Raw genomic sequence first — 15,441 nt, forward strand, 5'->3', positions numbered from 1 at the left:
ACACGCCCGATCTCGTCTGATATCGGAAGCTAAGCAGGGTCGGACCTGGTTAGTACTTGGATGGGAGACTGCCTGGGAATACCAGGTGCTGTAAGTGTTTCTTTTTCAAACTCAGGCTCATTGCCTCCGTGGCTACCGTCACCTACCGTGACCGATGTTACTGCCAACCGCTTGGAGGATTTTAAGCAACATACAAAAGAACTGACAAGTCTCTCAAAACTAATTTTGTGAAACATGAGGACAGTATAGTGATACTGCCAGCAGGGAGCACCAGAGAGCTGAAACGACAGGTGTAATTTCTTAAACTTGCACCAACACAAACACGCACGCCACTTAGGATCATGGGAGGACGTCATAAAAATCCACCACCCATTCTCGCACTTAACCGTTAACATTGGTTCAAAACATTTAAACATCACACGCACACGCAGTGTATTTCCAGATTAATTAATGAATTCAGATGCACATGATCGTGTTACTGGATAAGGAGTCTACTGAATCAATTACTGCCGTTTATATCTACCTATGATTGTTTTTTTAAAAGTGTAACGTCGAGCTCTCAGCAGCTTTTACTCACTCCTTATGTGCTACTGTATAAAACCTGGTTTTGCGCCTGCATAATGCTTACGGGCCATACCACCTGAACACGCCCCGATCTCGTCTGAACTCGGAAGCTAAGCAGGGTCGAGCCTGCGTACGACCTTGGATGGGAGACCGACCTGGGAATTACCAGGTGCGTAAGCTTTTTCTTTTTCAACTCGAGCTCATTGACTCCGTGGCGTACCGTGACTGATGTTACTGCCAACCACTTGGAGGATTTAAGCAACATACATAAACTGACAACGGTCTCTCAAACTATTTTTGTGAAACATGAGGACAGTATAGTGATACTGCAGCAGGAGAGCACCAGAGAGCTGAAACCGACAGTTGTAACATTTCTTAAACTTTCACAACACAAACACGGCCCGCTCACTTCAGATCATGGTGGAGGACGTCAAAAAATCACACACCATTCTCTGAACCTTTAACCGTTAACCTTGGTTAAACATGTAACATCACACGCACACGCAGTGTATTTCAGATAATTAAGAATTCAGGATGTCACAATGATCGTTCAATTTTTTTTGGATAGGAGTCTACTGAATCAATTCTGGCGTTTATATCTAACTAATTGATTGTTTTGTAAAAGTTGTAACGTCGTAGCCCCAGCAGCTTTCTCACTCCTTATGGTGTACTGTATAAAAACTGGTTTTTGCGCCTCCACTAATTGCTACGGACATACCACCCTGAACACGCCCGATATCGTCTGATCTCGGAGCGCTAAGCAGGCTCGGGCCCTGTTAGTACTTGATGGGAGACTGCCTGGGAATACCAGGTGCATACGCATTCTTTTTCAACTCGGCTCATTCTCCGGGCTACCGTGGCGTACCGTGACCTGTGCCCTATACCACGAAGCTCGCTGAACATACCCAGGCTTTCTTGGGAAAACCTGGCTCGACAGAGCCGCAACTCGCAATCAGAGTTAAATGGTACCACGAAGCTCACTTTAGATTCAATTAGTTGACCAGGTTTTCCGCTTTAGGTTCAGTGCTGCGTTCACGTGAAAGGGGCGTTTTTTGCGTCATTTTTTCTCACCTTTACGATAGATCAGCAGTCTATATGAGTAAGTGAAAGATTCTGCATATTGTCTGTAAAATAACTATGCCAAATGCAGATTGTTCGCCATTAATCCAAATAGAATGATGATGATTTAAAAATGCATAAGCAACGTCCATCCTGCCTTATTCTATCATTAGGGAATTCACTTTAAATACACCCTATTTAAGAATATATTGCATGTTTTCGACCGCTGAGAGGTAGCCGGCTGTAGCGTAGTGAATTAGTATAAGACCCGAACGCCAGCGACCGGGGTTCAAATTTCGCCGGTCTATCATCATGCATTTTACCCCCATAGATGTGGTTCCAGCACGGCCTTGAAATAGGGGTTCAAGTTCGAAGTAAGCACACAAAAATATAATTCCATAAGCTTTAGTGAATAAGTATTCCATATGCATGATGAATTAGGACTTTTTAAGCTTCACATAAATTCGCGTCACTTGGAGGTGAACCCCCCGCGCAAAAATTCAAGACGACGCGCTACCTCCACTCTAGCACTCTGTCACTGAGACTCAATGCGCAACAGTAATCATTGTCTCCATAAGGTCCAAAAGGACGATCAAATAACGAACACCCTCTGATGAGAATCTGTATCTCTCATGAAGAACCCCAATTTCGTTGTTTGCCACATGACAATAAAGTCTGAAATCTGAATATCGTCAGACACTTGCCAAGGGATCGGTTCTGTCCCGTAAACCCTTGTCTCCGGAGAAGTGCGCCGGGGTCCACGGGAACACCCACAAATGGTGACGCCATTGTCAGAGGAGGGCTAGGAAGCTGCGCACACCGATTTAAGTAGCCGATCTCCGGCTAGACTAAGCCGAAAAAACTGCTCCCGACCAGGTTTGGTTGCGAGCATAAGTCACCATGGTGATACAGCGACGCTAAAAGAGATCGACTTTCGTGGTACAACTAACCCAGGCTTGGAGCTCAACATACCTCGCTAACCCTCTAAGCGAGCTTCGTGGTACAGGGCCCTGATGTTTACTGCCAACCGCTTTGGAGGATTTAAGCAACATACAAAAACTGACAACGTCTCTCAAAACTATTTTTGTGAAACATGAGGACAGTATAGTGATACTGCCAGCAGGGAGCACCAGAGAGCTTAACGACAGTTGTACATTTCTTAAACTTTCACCAACACAAACACGCACGCTCACTTCAGTGCCCTATACCACGAAGCTCGCTGAACATACCCAGGCTTTCTTGGGAAAACCTGGCTCGACAGAGCCGCAACTCGCAATCAGAGTTAAATGGTACCACGAAGCTCACTTTAGATTCAATTAGTTGAACCAGGTTTTCCGCTTTAGGTTCAGTGCGCGTTCACGTGAAAGGGCGTTTTTTGCGTCATTTTTCTCACCTTTACGATACATCAAGCAGTCTATATGAGTATAAGTGAAAAGATTCTGCAAATTGTCTGTAAAATAACTATGCCAAATGCAGAATTGTTCGCCATTAATCCAAATAGAATGATGATGATTTAAAAATGCATAAGCAACGTCCATCCTGCCTTATTCTATCATTTAGGGAATTCACTTTAAATACACCCTATTAAGAAATGTATCGCATGTTTTCGACCTCTGAGTGGTAGCGGCTGTAGCGTAGTGGATTAGTATAAGACCCGAACGCCAGCGACCGGGGTTCAAAATTAGCCGGTCTCTCATCATGCATTTTTACCCCCATAGATGTGGTGCCAGCACGGCCTTGAAAATATGTGTTCAAGTTCGAAATAATCACAAAAATATAATTCCATAAGCTTTAGTGAATAAGTATTCCATATGCATTAGAATTAGGACCTTTTTAAGCTTCACATAAATTCGCCGTCACTTGGGAGTCGAACCTCCCGCGCAGAAATTCAAGACTGACGCGCTACCTCCACTCTAGCATTCTGTCACTGAAACACAATGCGCAACAGTAATCATTGTCTACATAGGTCCAAAAGGACGATCAAATAACGAACACCCTCTGATGAGAATCTGTATCTTCATGAAGAACCCCAATTTCGTTGTTTGCACACTGACAATAAAGTCTGAATCTGAATATCGTCAGACAATGCCAAGGGGGATCGGTTTTGTCCCGTAAAACCCTGTCTCCGGAGAGACGCCTGTACGAGAAGTGCGCCGGGGTCCACGGGAAACACCCACATGGTGACGCCATTGTCAGAGGAGGGGCTAGGAAGTGCGCACGCCGATTTAAGTAGCCGATCTCCGGCTAGACTAAGCCGAAAACTGCTCCCGACCAGGTTGGTTGCGAGCATAAGTCACCATGGTGATACAGCGACGCTAAAGAGATCGACTTTCGTGGTACAACTAAACCCAGCCTTGGAGCTCAACATTACCTCGCTAACCCCTCTTAAGCGAGCTTCGTGGTACACCTAACACAGATCATGGGAGGACGTCAAACAAATCACCCCCCATTCTCTGACACTTTAACCGTTAACCTTGGTTCAAACATTTCCACATCACACGCACAAGCAGTGTATTCAGATAATAATGAATTCCGATGTCACAATGGATAGTTCACATGGATAAGGAGTCCCTACTGAACAATACTGGCGTTTATATCTAACTAATGATTGTTTTTGTAAAAGTGTAACGTCGAGCCTCAGCAGCGTTCTCACTCCTATGTGCTACTGTATAAAACATGGTTTTAGCGCCTGCCACTAATTGCTTACGGCCATACCACCTGAACACGCCCGTTCTCGTCTGATCTCGGAAGCTAAGCAGGGTCGGGCCTGGTTAGTACTTGGATGGGAGACCGCCTGGGAATACCAGGTGCTGTAAGCGTTTTCTTTTTCAACTCGAGCTCATTGCCTCCGTGGCCTACCGTCACCTACCGTGACCTGATGTTTACTGCCAACCGCTTTGGAGGATTTAAGCAACATACAAAGACTGACAACGTCTCTCAAAACTATTTTTGTGAAACATGAGGAAAGTATAGTGATACTGCCAGCAGGGAGCACCAGAGGGCTGAACTGACAGTTGTACATTTCTTAAACTTTCACCAACACAAACACGCACGCTCACTTCAGATCATGGGAGGACGTCAAAAAATCACCACCCATTCTCTGACACTTTAACCGTTAACCTTGGTTCAAACATTTAACATCACACGCACACGCAGTGTATTTCAGATAATTAATGAATTCAGATGTCACAATGATCGTTTACATGGATAAGGAGTCCTACTGAATCAATTACTGCCGTTTATATCTAACTAATGATTGTTTTTGTAAAAGTGTAACGTCGAGCCTCAGCAGCTTTCTCACTCCTTATGTGCTACTGTATAAAACCTGGTTTTGCGCCTGCACTAATTGCTTACGGCCATACCACCCTGAACACGCCCATTGAGGAAGTGATACGCCCATTGAGGAAGTGTTTGGTGTGCTTGAGTGGTGAGAGGAGGACGGTGTTGGAGCGAGGATTCTTTTGGTGGTAAATCAAGTATTTATAGATATTTTTTTGTTTAGTTTTTCGTCTAGTCGTTTATTCCCCCGACAGCTTGCTGTTTGGGGGAGTATTAGTATACTTTAGTTCGGTTTTTTTCGATGTCTCACGTGGTTTCGAAAACTCGAATGGAGGACGGCATGGAACGGAATACGGCTCCTGCTGCGGTGACGGATGGTGGTTGTGTGGCGAAGAGGACATCGGAGGACGTACTAGGCGGGAGACCGGTGACTGCGGAGAGAGCAACAAGAGAGAAGGAGGACAAGGTTGCGGATGGTGGCCCGAGCTACAGCAGGGAGTTGTCTGTGGCTGTGGAGCTTGTGGGAGAGGAGAAAATCCCGATGATTGAGATGCTAAGGGCGATGCAGAGTGTATGTGGATTGGTCTTGGGATGTCGCTACCTCTCATTGAACCAATATGAAGTAACGATGAATCACCCCAACGGGAAGAGGCGATTGTTGGATGGTTTTAGGATAAGGGGGACCAGCGTCGTCGCAAAAGACTTGACTGCAGATGAGATGGTGGTGTCCTTTATGAGTCTACCAGTGTACATTACGGATGAGGAGATTCTGAAGAAGCTTGCGGACTGGGGTGTGGAGGCAGTTTCGCCGATTGCAAGGAGGAAGTGGCCTGGGATGACCATATGTGAGGGTACACGGTTTGTTAAGGTGAAGTTTAGCAAGGAAGTACGGTCCTTGCCTTGGTCCGCACGTTTTGACACTGAAAAGGGTGCTGAATATTTCCGTGTCATCCATGACAGACAATTAAAGGTGTGTAGATTGTGCATCCAGCCTGGACATATAGTGAGGGACTGTCCTGACTTCCTCTGTCGGAAGTGCGGGAAGCAGGGACACTATGCAAGGGAGTGTGTGGCTGTGATTAAATGCAGAGAGTGTGGTAATAGAAAGGAAAATTGTGTGTGTAAGGAGGAGCAGGTGGGAGGGGGTGCCCTCTCAGTTGACCCAGACTCAAGGGCTGTATCGTTGGAGAGTGAGGAAAGTGGAGGGAAGAGAGTGCGGAAGAGGAGATGGAGCACGGGGAGCTGTCTGACGGGGAGACAGTCTTGGACAGTCAGCTACAGGTTGAGCTGAAGGACCCGGGTGTGGGGGGCACGGGGTTGCCCGGGGGGCAAAGCTCTCAAGTAGAGCTTTCCTCTCTACCGGCATCTGGGCACCCTACACCAGCGGAGGGCATAGCCAAGGTGCCGCGGGGGTCTGGACAGTTGGGGAACGAGGCGGGACATGGCACGGGGGCTAGCCTAGAAGTTGATTTGGTTGTGTCAATGGCCCCGGCATCAGGGGAAGATGGGGGCACAGGGATGGGGGGGGGGCAGGAGCTCTCAAGCGGGGCTCCTCTCTTTACAGGCGCCCGGGTGGCCTACAGTAGAGGAAGATGCAGCCTGGGGGTCTTGTGCTGTGACTATTGAGGCTACAGCCGACGCGTCTCATTGGCGTGGTATGGCGCCTATAATTTCCCCCCCCACACTGGCTGATGGAAGGGAGAGGGAGAATAAGTCTGGGAATGAGGCGTTGGGTGTTTGTAGGGAGAGGGCGCCCAGGGTCAGACGCAGGAGAGGGGTTGATTCCGATGAGGAACAGAGGAACTTGAAAAAGAAAGGGGTACGTAAAAAAAAAAAAAGATTTTAACAGTAATACCCACTCTGTGTCTTTTGATTTCAATGGTCACACTCACATCAATTAACATCAACGGTCTTAACAATATGGCGAAGTTTGATGAGGTGTTAATCAATTTTAAATCCGATATTTTAGTGCTGCAGGAAACAAACTGGACACAGGCTAAAATGCCAGAAATCAAGGAGAAATGGAGGGGACTGTTATTCGTCAACTGTGGGACGGCAAGATCGTGTGGTGTGGCAATACTTGTAAAGGAGGATGTGGTTGGGAATGTGAAGGAGGTTCTGAATGATGGGAAGGGGAGGGTGATTGGAATCGATTTTGATGTTAATAATGTAACGTATAGACTAATTAATGTATACGCACCTAACAGAGAAGTGGAAAAAAGGCTATTTTTTATCTCTCTTGGTTTGCTCTGCACTAGGAATTGTGTTCTCGTGGGAGATTTTAATGTGTTTTGTAGCAAGCTGGATGTTTATAGGAGAGATAGTTTTAGACAGGATTCGGCCCGGAAGGCTTTGTTCAAAATGATTGAGGATGGGGGTTTGGTCGATGTGTGGAGGGTTAGAAATGCTGCCAAGAGGGAATTTTCTAGGAGGCAGATAGTGAACGGAGTGCTAAAGCAAAGTAGGATCGATTTATGTTTAGCACGACAGGACATCGCTGATACTTTGAGCAGTGTACAGTATAAATTCACTGGTTATAGTGATCATGCAGCAATAATCTTTCAGATGGGTGACAGAAGTAGAGGGACAGGGGGGGGAGTTTGGTGTTTGAATACAAGTGTGTTGGAAGAGAGCGAGTATATTGAGATGGTGAGAGGGTGTGTTAAGGAGCAAATTAATTGTGTGGGGTATGATGCAGACGTGTGTGAGTGGTGGGAATGTGTGAAGATAAAGGTGAAAATGTTGAGCATCAATTATTGTAAAAAGCGGAGTCAAGTAAAGAGGAGGACGGAATGTGTATTGAGAGAGCGAATGGCTGAGGAATTGAGGAGGTTAGATGACGATGTGAATAGGGACTTAGCTGACTACATAGGCATTAAAGGGGAATTAGAATCTTATGAAAGGGAGAGGTGTAAAGGGGCAATAGTTAGGAGTCGGGCGCAGTATGCGGTAGATGGGGAGAAATGTACGTCTTTCTTTTTGGGGCTGGAAAAACGGAAACAGGGTAGAACATACATAGCTCAGATAGAGGATGAGAGAGGGGAAGTGGTACATGATTTTGTGGGGGTGTTGGAGAGAGTGCAGGGGTTTTACAGTGATTTATTTAGCAAAGGCTATGTAGATAAGGATAGTGTGGACAAGGTATTAGGAACGGTTGAGCATGTGTTATCGGATAGTGATAGGGAAGTATGTGAGTGTGAGTTAGGAGAATCGGAGGTGATGGCGGCCGTCAGCAGCCTGTCCAATAACAAAAGTCCTGGCTCTGATGGATTGCCGGCAGAGTTTTACAAGTGCTTTAGTGAGTTGTTATGTCCGATTTTATTAAAGGTATATAGGGAAATGGAAAGGTTAGGGATGGTTAGCAAGTCGATGTCGACGGGGTTAATAGCGGTACTCTACAAGAATAAGGGTAGTAAATTGCAGTTAGGGAACTACAGAGGGTTAAGTCTGTTGAACACTGACTATAAGGTACTGGCCAAAACTATAGCTAATCGGATTAAGTCGGTAGTAGGGACCATAGTTTCATCAACCCAAACTTACAGTATTCCAGGGAGAGATATAGCGGACACGATAGGGTCAGTTAGGGATGTAGTGAGGCATATGAAAGAAGAGGGAGGTGTAGTATTGAGTGTAGATTTTAACAAAGCTTTTGATAGGGTAGAACATGAGTTTATGTTTAGGGCGCTAGAGAGATTTGGTTTTGGGGATAGGTTAGTGAAGTGGATTTGATTATTGTATAGTAATGCAAAGAGTAGGGTCAAGTGTAACGGGGTATTGACGGATAGTTTTAGATTAGAGAGGTCAGTTAGGCAGGGTTGTCCGTTATCTGCATTATTGTACAGTATAACGGCTGAACCATTAGCCACCATGCTAAAAAAGGATCAGCACATACAAGGCATCAACATCCCGGGAGGAGGTAGGAGTTTAATCCATCAATACGCAGATGACACAAGCATTACAGTTAGGAATTTGGCCAGTGTGAAAAGGGTAATTGAGTTATTGGGAATATATGGGAGTGCATCGGGGGCAAAGATTAACCTGGAAAAGTCAGAGATCCTTTGTGTAGGGGCAGTGGATATGAGCGAGTGTGACATTCCGCTGACTGTTTCTAAGGGGATGATAAAGGTATTAGGTGTGAATGTGGGTGTGGATGAAAATGAGGCAAGGGATGTCACGTGGACAGGGGTTCTGAATAAAGTGAAGCAGAATTTGAATTTATGGAAGATGAGGAAGTTGAGACTGAGGGGTAAGGTGATTGTGGTGAATTGCTTGATGATGTCACGGGTGAATCATGTGCTGAGCACCCTGGATCTACCATTGTGGGTAGTAAAGGAGTTGAATGGGGCTGTTAACAATTTTTTGTGGGATGGGAAACCGGCCAAAATTGCGCATAAGGTCTTGACGAATGGGTATGAGGATGGAGGACTGAAATTGATAGATGTGGAGGTGAAGAAAAGGGCGTTACGAGTGAAAACAATTAAGAAATATTTATTTGGAAAGGAGGAGTATTGTTGGATGGGTTTTTTTGAGGACTATTTGCACAGGTATGGTGGTTGTGGTGTGAATGGTCTTTTTATGATGTTTAATAAGCCGAGGTGTCAAGGGATGTCGTATTTCTATCGAGAGGTTTTTGAGGCATGGGGGAAATATTTGGAGTACGTGAAGTATGAGTGTGTGGACAGAGCCGAGGTTCTGAATCAGCCAATCTTTCATAACCCAAAAATACTTCACAATAACAGAATACTGGTCAGTAAACATTTTGAGAAAGCCGGTATTAAACAGGTCAAGCATTTAATGTTGGAGGGGGGTAACGTTTTTAAGGCGGAACAGGTGATCATAAGGGATGTAAGGAGGTTTAATAGAGATGTGAGGGGGGCTGTGGTTGTTGGGATGTATAGGAGAGTAAAGGGAAGTATTGGTACAGGGTGGATGACACTACTGTTAGGACAGGGAGGGATAGGCGAGGAGAACACGATGGTCGAGTTGGGGGTGGAGAGGGGAGGTAAGAGAGTTAAGTTTGAGGATGTTAGTACAAAAAGTGTGTATATGGATTTGATGGGCGGTGGGATGAAGAGGCCAGCGTCAGAGAAGGTGTGGGGAAAGGCTTTTGAGGGGTTTGACGTGAAGAAAATGTGGGGCAACTTGAATGTGAAGTATAACTCTATTGAATGTGAGCACAATGATTTTAAGATCAGGCACAATAGGGTTTTCACGAATGTTGTTTTGCACCAAATTGATAGTACTGTGGGTAGAGTGTGCAATGTTTGTAAAGAGGTGGATGAGACCTTTGATCATTATTTCATTGAATGTTCAATGTTGTTTGTCTTTTTTGAGAAGGTTAAGGATTTGCTGAGTGTACACTGTGGGATCAAGGTTGGGAAGGATGTTGAATGGAAAAAACTGTTGTTGTTTGGTGTGGTTGGAAAGGTGAAAGATGTGAATGTAAATTTGGTGAATTTCATGTTGAGCACAGTCCGTCATGCAATTGTATGCAGGAGGAACGTTGCGCAATATGAGGAGAGGGTGATACCGGTATGGGAGTGGTTTGTGGCAACTTTTAAAAGAATGTGAGGTTGGTCCACACGCTTAGGAGGGAGGATTTTCACAAGTATTTTGTTAGGAACAGCACTTTAGTCATGTAAACGGAATCAGGGACGTTAGGATTTAGTGTGTAGTGTGGGCATTGTTTTTCCTGCTTGTTAAGTTTTACAACTCGAGCTCATTGCCTCCGTGGCCTACCGTCACCTACCGTGACCTGATGTTTACTGCCAACCGCTTTGGAGGATTTAAGCAACATACAAAGACTGACAACGTCTCTCAAAACTATTTTTGTGAAACATGAGGACAGTATAGTGATACTGCCAGCAGGGAGCACCAGAGAGCTGAACCGACAGTTGTACATTTCTTAAACTTTCACCAACACAAACACGCACGCTCACTTCAGATCATGGGAGGACGTCAAAAAATCACCACCCATTCTCTGACACTTTAACCGTTAACCTTGGTTCAAACATTTAACATCACACGCACACGCAGTGTATTTCAGATAATTAATGAATTCAGATGTCACAATGATCGTTTACATGGATAAGGAGTCCTACTGAATCAATTACTGCCGTTTATATCTAACTAATGATTGTTTTTGTAAAAGTGTAACGTCGAGCCTCAGCAGCTTTCTCACTCCTTATGTGCTACTGTATAAAACCTGGTTTTGCGCCTGCACTAATTGCTTACGGCCATACCACCCTGAACACGCCCGATCTCGTCTGATCTCGGAAGCTAAGCAGGGTCGGGCCTGGTTAGTACTTGGATGGGAGACCGCCTGGGAATACCAGGTGCTGTAAGCTTTTTCTTTTTCAACTCGAGCTCATTGCCTCCGTGGCCTACCGTGCCTACCGTGACCTGATGTTTACTGCCAACCGCTTTGGAGGATTTAAGCAACATACAAAACTGACAACGTCTCTCAAAACTATTTTTGTGAAACATGAGGACAGTATAGTGATACTGCCAGCAGGGAGCACCAGAGAGCTGAAACGACAGTTGTACATTTCTTAAACTTTCACCAACACAAACACGCACGCTCACTTCAGATCATGGGAGGACGTCAAAAAATCACCACCCATTCTCTGACACTTTAACCGTTAACCTTGGTTCAAACATTTAACATCACACGCACACGCAGTGTATTTCAGATAATTAATGAATTCAGATGTCACAATGATCGTTTACATGGATAAGGAGTCCTACTGAATCAATTACTGCCGTTTATATCTAACTAATGATTGTTTTTGTAAAAGTGTAACGTCGAGCCTCAGCAGCTTTCTCACTCCTTATGTGCTACTGTATAAAACCTGGTTTTGCGCCTGCACTAATTGCTTACGGCCATACCACCCTGAACACGCCCGATCTCGTCTGATCTCGGAAGCTAAGCAGGGTCGGGCCTGGTTAGTACTTGGATGGGAGACCGCCTGGGAATACCAGGTGCTGTAAGCTTTTTCTTTTTCAACTCGAGCTCATTGCCTCCGTGGCCTACCGTGGCGTACCGTGACCTGATGTTTACTGCCAACCGCTTTGGAGGATTTAAGCAACATACAAAAACTGACAACGTCTCTCAAAACTATTTTTGTGAAACATGAGGACAGTATAGTGATACTGCCAGCAGGGAGCACCAGAGAGCTGAACCGACAGTTGTACATTTCTTAAACTTTCACCAACACAAACACGCACGCTCACTTCAGATCATGGGAGGACGTCAAAAAATCACCACCCATTCTCTGACACTTTAACCGTTAACCTTGGTTCAAACATTTAACATCACACGCACACGCAGTGTATTTCAGATAATTAATGAATTCAGATGTCACAATGATCGTTTACATGGATAAGGAGTCCTACTGAATCAATTACTGCCGTTTATATCTAACTAATGATTGTTTTTGTAAAAGTGTAACGTCGAGCCTCAGCAGCTTTCTCACTCCTTATGTGCTACTGTATAAAACCTGGTTTTGCGCCTGCACTAATTGCTTACGGCCATACCACCCTGAACACGCCCGATCTCGTCTGATCTCGGAAGCTAAGCAGGGTCGGGCCTGGTTAGTACTTGGATGGGAGACCGCCTGGGAATACCAGGTGCTGTAAGCTTTTCTTTTTCAACTCGAGCTCATTGCCTCCGTGGCCTACCGTGGCGTACCGTGACCTGATGTTTACTGCCAACCGCTTTGGAGGATTTAAGCAACATACAAAACTGACAACGTCTCTCAAAACTATTTTTGTGAAACATGAGGACAGTATAGTGATACTGCCAGCAGGGAGCACCAGAGAGCTGAACCGACAGTTGTACATTTCTTAAACTTTCACCAACACAAACACGCACGCTCACTTCAGATCATGGGAGGACGTCAAAAAATCACCACCCATTCTCTGACACTTTAACCGTTAACCTTGGTTCAAACATTTAACATCACACGCACACGCAGTGTATTTCAGATAATTAATGAATTCAGATGTCACAATGATCGTTTACATGGATAAGGAGTCCTACTGAATCAATTACTGCCGTTTATATCTAACTAATGATTGTTTTTGTAAAAGTGTAACGTCGAGCCTCAGCAGCTTTCTCACTCCTTATGTGCTACTGTATAAAACCTGGTTTTGCGCCTGCACTAATTGCTTACGGCCATACCACCCTGAACACGCCCGATCTCGTCTGATCTCGGAAGCTAAGCAGGGTCGGGCCTGGTTAGTACTTGGATGGGAGACCGCCTGGGAATACCAGGTGCTGTAAGCTTTTCTTTTTCAACTCGAGCTCATTGACTCCGTGGCCTACCGTGCCGTACCGTGACCTGATGTTTACTGCCAACCGCTTTGGAGGATTTAAGCAACATACAAAGACTGACAACGTCTCTCAAAACTATTTTTGTGAAACATGAGGACAGTATAGTGATACTGCCAGCAGGGAGCACCAGAGAGCTGAACCGACAGTTGTACATTTCTTAAACTTTCACCAACACAAACACGCACGCTCACTTCAGATCATGGGAGGACGTCAAAAAATCACCACCCATTCTCTGACACTTTAACCGTTAACCTTGGTTCAAACATTTAACATCACACGCACACGCAGTGTATTTCAGATAATTAATGAATTCAGATGTCACAATGATCGTTTACATGGATAAGGAGTCCTACTGAATCAATTACTGCCGTTTATATCTAACTAATGATTGTTTTTGTAAAAGTGTAACGTCGAGCCTCAGCAGCTTTCTCACTCCTTATGTGCTACTGTATAAAACCTGGTTTTGCGCCTGCACTAATTGCTTACGGCCATACCACCCTGAACACGCCCGATCTCGTCTGATCTCGGAAGCTAAGCAGGGTCGGGCCTGGTTAGTACTTGGATGGGAGACCGCCTGGGAATACCAGGTGCTGTAAGCTTTTTCTTTTTCAACTCGAGCTCATTGCCTCCGTGGCCTACCGTGGCGTACCGTGACCTGATGTTTACTGCCAACCGCTTTGGAGGATTTAAGCAACATACAAAACTGACAACGTCTCTCAAAACTATTTTTGTGAAACATGAGGACAGTATAGTGATACTGCCAGCAGGGAGCACCAGAGAGCTGAACCGACAGTTGTACATTTCTTAAACTTTCACCAACACAAACACGCACGCTCACTTCAGATCATGGGAGGACGTCAAAAAATCACCACCCATTCTCTGACACTTTAACCGTTAACCTTGGTTCAAACATTTAACATCACACGCACACGCAGTGTATTTCAGATAATTAATGAATTCAGATGTCACAATGATCGTTTACATGGATAAGGAGTCCTACTGAATCAATTACTGCCGTTTATATCTAACTAATGATTGTTTTTGTAAAAGTGTAACGTCGAGCCTCAGCAGCTTTCTCACTCCTTATGTGCTACTGTATAAAACCTGGTTTTGCGCCTGCACTAATTGCTTACGGCCATACCACCCTGAACACGCCCGATCTCGTCTGATCTCGGAAGCTAAGCAGGGTCGGGCCTGGTTAGTACTTGGATGGGAGACCGCCTGGGAATACCAGGTGCTGTAAGCTTTTTCTTTTTCAACTCGAGCTCATTGCCTCCGTGGCCTACCGTGGCGTACCGTGACCTGATGTTTACTGCCAACCGCTTTGGAGGATTTAAGCAACATACAAAAACTGACAACGTCTCTCAAAACTATTTTTGTGAAACATGAGGACAGTATAGTGATACTGCCAGCAGGGAGCACCAGAGAGCTGAACCGACAGTTGTACATTTCTTAAACTTTCACCAACACAAACACGCACGCTCACTTCAGATCATGGGAGGACGTCAAAAAATCACCACCCATTCTCTGACACTTTAACCGTTAACCTTGGTTCAAACATTTAACATCACACGCACACGCAGTGTATTTCAGATAATTAATGAATTCAGATGTCACAATGATCGTTTACATGGATAAGGAGTCCTACTGAATCAATTACTGCCGTTTATATCTAACTAATGATTGTTTTTGTAAAAGTGTAACGTCGAGCCTCAGCAGCTTTCTCACTCCTTATGTGCTACTGTATAAAACCTGGTTTTGCGCCTGCACTAATTGCTTACGGCCATACCACCCTGAACACGCCCGATCTCGTCTGATCTCGGAAGCTAAGCAGGGTCGGGCCTGGTTAGTACTTGGATGGGAGACCGCCTGGGAATACCAGGTGCTGTAAGCTTTTTCTTTTTCAACTCGAGCTCATTGCCTCCGTGGCCTACCGTGGCGTACCGTGACCTGATGTTTACTGCCAACCGCTTTGGAGGATTTAAGCAACATACAAAAACTGACAACGTCTCTCAAAACTATTTTTGTGAAACATGAGGACAGTATAGTGATACTGCCAGCAGGGAGCACCAGAGAGCTGAACCGACAGTTGTACATTTCTTAAACTTTCACCAACACAAACACGCACGCTCACTTCAGATCATGGGAGGACGTCAAAAAATCACCACCCATTCTCTGACACTTTAACCGTTAACCTTGGTTCA

The 15,441-nt window shown here is 45.2% G+C and overlaps 8 non-coding genes across 8 annotated transcripts; all 8 read left to right on the forward strand.

Moving 5' to 3' along the window:
- The first annotated feature begins 4,324 nt into the window (after nucleotides 1-4,324).
- On the forward strand, nucleotides 4,325-4,442 carry LOC130395632 (5S ribosomal RNA). The gene has a single exon (XR_008898669.1). It is a non-coding gene; the product is annotated as a 5S ribosomal RNA (ribosomal RNA).
- A 6,688-nt stretch (nucleotides 4,443-11,130) lies between these two features.
- Nucleotides 11,131-11,249, forward strand: LOC130397558 (5S ribosomal RNA). Its single transcript, XR_008900145.1, has one exon. It is a non-coding gene; the product is annotated as a 5S ribosomal RNA (ribosomal RNA).
- A 527-nt stretch (nucleotides 11,250-11,776) lies between these two features.
- Nucleotides 11,777-11,895, forward strand: LOC130397559 (5S ribosomal RNA). Its single transcript, XR_008900146.1, has one exon. It is a non-coding gene; the product is annotated as a 5S ribosomal RNA (ribosomal RNA).
- Nucleotides 11,896-12,424: 529 nt separating this feature from the next.
- LOC130397560 (5S ribosomal RNA) lies at nucleotides 12,425-12,543 on the forward strand. Its single transcript, XR_008900147.1, has one exon. It is a non-coding gene; the product is annotated as a 5S ribosomal RNA (ribosomal RNA).
- A 527-nt stretch (nucleotides 12,544-13,070) lies between these two features.
- On the forward strand, nucleotides 13,071-13,189 carry LOC130397561 (5S ribosomal RNA). The gene has a single exon (XR_008900148.1). It is a non-coding gene; the product is annotated as a 5S ribosomal RNA (ribosomal RNA).
- Nucleotides 13,190-13,717: 528 nt separating this feature from the next.
- Nucleotides 13,718-13,836, forward strand: LOC130397563 (5S ribosomal RNA). Its single transcript, XR_008900149.1, has one exon. It is a non-coding gene; the product is annotated as a 5S ribosomal RNA (ribosomal RNA).
- A 528-nt stretch (nucleotides 13,837-14,364) lies between these two features.
- On the forward strand, nucleotides 14,365-14,483 carry LOC130397564 (5S ribosomal RNA). The gene has a single exon (XR_008900150.1). It is a non-coding gene; the product is annotated as a 5S ribosomal RNA (ribosomal RNA).
- A 529-nt stretch (nucleotides 14,484-15,012) lies between these two features.
- LOC130397565 (5S ribosomal RNA) lies at nucleotides 15,013-15,131 on the forward strand. The gene has a single exon (XR_008900151.1). It is a non-coding gene; the product is annotated as a 5S ribosomal RNA (ribosomal RNA).
- Nucleotides 15,132-15,441: the final 310 nt, after the last annotated feature.

This window comes from Gadus chalcogrammus, chromosome 12 (genome assembly GCF_026213295.1).
Source record: "Gadus chalcogrammus isolate NIFS_2021 chromosome 12, NIFS_Gcha_1.0, whole genome shotgun sequence".
Lineage (NCBI taxonomy): Eukaryota > Metazoa > Chordata > Actinopteri > Gadiformes > Gadidae > Gadus > Gadus chalcogrammus.